Source organism: Silene latifolia, chromosome 7, assembly GCF_048544455.1.
Source record: "Silene latifolia isolate original U9 population chromosome 7, ASM4854445v1, whole genome shotgun sequence".
In the NCBI taxonomy this organism is placed as follows: domain Eukaryota; kingdom Viridiplantae; phylum Streptophyta; class Magnoliopsida; order Caryophyllales; family Caryophyllaceae; genus Silene; species Silene latifolia.
This window is the reverse complement of record NC_133532.1, coordinates 120,103,432-120,106,025: the sequence shown is the minus strand read 5'-3', so window position 1 is coordinate 120,106,025 and position 2,594 is coordinate 120,103,432.

Sequence of the window (2,594 nt, the reverse complement as noted above, 5' to 3'; positions counted from 1 at the left end):
CCTAAAGTAAGTTCATCTTAAGGGTAACTAAAGCTTGGGTATAGGAACTCTATTGGTTTGGGAACTTGAAGGCTTATGAACCTAAAAGGGATTGGGATCCTATAGTTAAAAAAAATTCCTAATTTCGGGTTTACGAACCTAAGAAAGAAGGCTTTGGGTTTGGGAACTTCTGGAGAACGACCCCTTTGTCGCACTTCGCGGGGAAACAAGAAATATTGCGAGTAGCAGGACACATGCGGGAGCTGCTGAGAGAAAACTGCTTGGGTAGTCTTCGGGAAATAATTGCGAGTAGCAGGACACATGCGGGAACTGCTGAGGGGAAATCTGCTTGGGTCGATGTCAATCCTCATGTCTTGAGAGGGACAGTACGTCCGCTTACTCTCGTTGGAGACATAATGAAGGTGTGTCGAATTTTGTGAAGGAATAAATGATCGTGCGACAATCTGTTGCGGGCTTGGAAATGCGGGCCGGAACGAAAGAAAATCGTCAAACGGACCAAAAGAGTAAAATAACATCGGGGAAGAAGCGCACCAAAGATGGGCCCACAAATAACGAACTCATAACGAATTTTTGAAAATCCGTATGGAGGGAACAAAAGGAAGAGGCGCAGCAAGAGCTGCGTCTCTTGGAAGAGGCGCAGCGCCTGCTGCGTCTGTTCCCCAAATTGGCTTTTCTGCGTAAAAACCCGAAGAATCAGAGGGATTGTTTCATTTGCTCGAAACACAATTCACTCATTCCTCTCTCAAATCTTCACCATTTCCGCCAAGGTTTGATCCAAAATCTTGCATTAAACATGACTAATCGAGGTATGTGTCTCAATCTTGCATTAATCTTCTACATTTGTCCAATTTTGAGCCGAAAAACCTAGGGTTTATGACCCTTTTGATCGAAATTTTGGGGCTTTTCCCCCAAACGCATTTTCCTTGTCAAATTGACATAAGAAATGGATAGTAGGTGATATTAGGAACATAGCCATGTATTTGTTTCGAATTTTCATCAAGTCTTGAGCCTTTGAGTGAAATTTGAGACGGCTTTACAGCTGAACCGTAAATTGCTTCGAAAATAGCCTTAGGAATGCCCATTTGTAATGAAACTTGATATTTGGGATCCTTGAATGATGGGTAAACTTTCTACCATTTCGAAATTTTGGTTTGTGACAGCTTTTTCAGGACACTTTTCTAGGGCATAATCGCCATTATAACGAAATGCTGCCGAAATTTCGACTCGAACCCGGAACTAGGCTTCGAATTAGGCTTGACTTGACCCAAATTACCACAGGAGTGATCGGGTTGGTGGGAATATGGCCAAGGATGGCAAGAAAAGATCGGTTTCAGGGCTTTGAAGGCTCGAAAATCCTTTAACCAAGGCTTGTCGTCACGTGACGCGGCCTAAATTTGCTTTAATGTTGCAGGTGATGAGGCTTCTACTTCTGGGAGAGCTCCCATGGAGATCGACGCTGCTACTGTCGAGGAGGCTTTAGAGCAGGCCTTCACCGCTGCGGTGATGGTCTGGGACGAGTTTCACGAGGAGGAGGCCGTCGAGGAGGAGGAGGCCCAGAGACGGGCCAACGTCGGACGAGGAGGTCGTCACCGAGAGGAGCTCTGTGTGGGTGAGACTTGGGAGAGGGCACACTGGTGTGTGGGCTGCAGAGGGTCACCTGTCCTATAGGACGGTGAAGAGTTTGGTAAATAGGAATTCACTACTCATTACTCATCCCTTTTCATTCTTTTGTTCAAATTTCTTTCAAATTTCATTCAAAACTAAAGATAGTCTTGTTTCAAATCACAATAGGAGGCCGGGAACATCAGGTCGTTCTCGGGTTACACGACAGCGATGGAGCACTACGAGCGGCTGTCGGCGGAGGAGAGGGCCACGATCGAGCGTGGAGCGTTCGGTCCTTTGGTTCAGGTCTGGAGGGACATCGCGAAGAGGAAGTTGCGGGCTATCCTTAGCCTGGTCCGCGCTTTCTCGGACCGATTCTGGGATACGACTTCCACGTTCCACATGCCTTTTGGTGAGGTGGGAGTCACTCTGGAGGACTACGGCATGATTTCTGGTCTGCCGTGTGGGACCGAGGAGGTGGTGTGGCCGGAGACTGCCATGAGGGCGGATTCGGCCGAGGCGAGGAGATTGATCGGCTGGAACTTGTCGCCGAAGGCTGTTACAGTGCCGAGTTTGATACCCAGTTCTTACGTTCGAGACTACTTTGCGGGGAAGACCCTGAAGGAAATGTAGATTCATATACATATTAACATACTCTTATATGTCTAAATAATTTGTCATAAAATTAATTACGGATTTTATGCATGCAAACAAAATAACAAAGAGAAGAAATCATGTTCTTACAATGGGTATTTCGGATTTAAAGGGCACAAAAGAAATCTCCTTTTCTTTTGTTCTTGAGCTTTCCTTATGGAAGAATAAAGATCTAAGTGTAAGATCTCTCCCTATGTATTATACCCAAGGCTTTCTCTTAATCTAATTAATATTATTTGAGCTAGTATAATATTAATCTAGGTAGAAAATTGAACCAAAAATTTATAAAACACTTATATTATTTCGGTTTTATGAGAGAAGATGAGGAGGATTTTTCT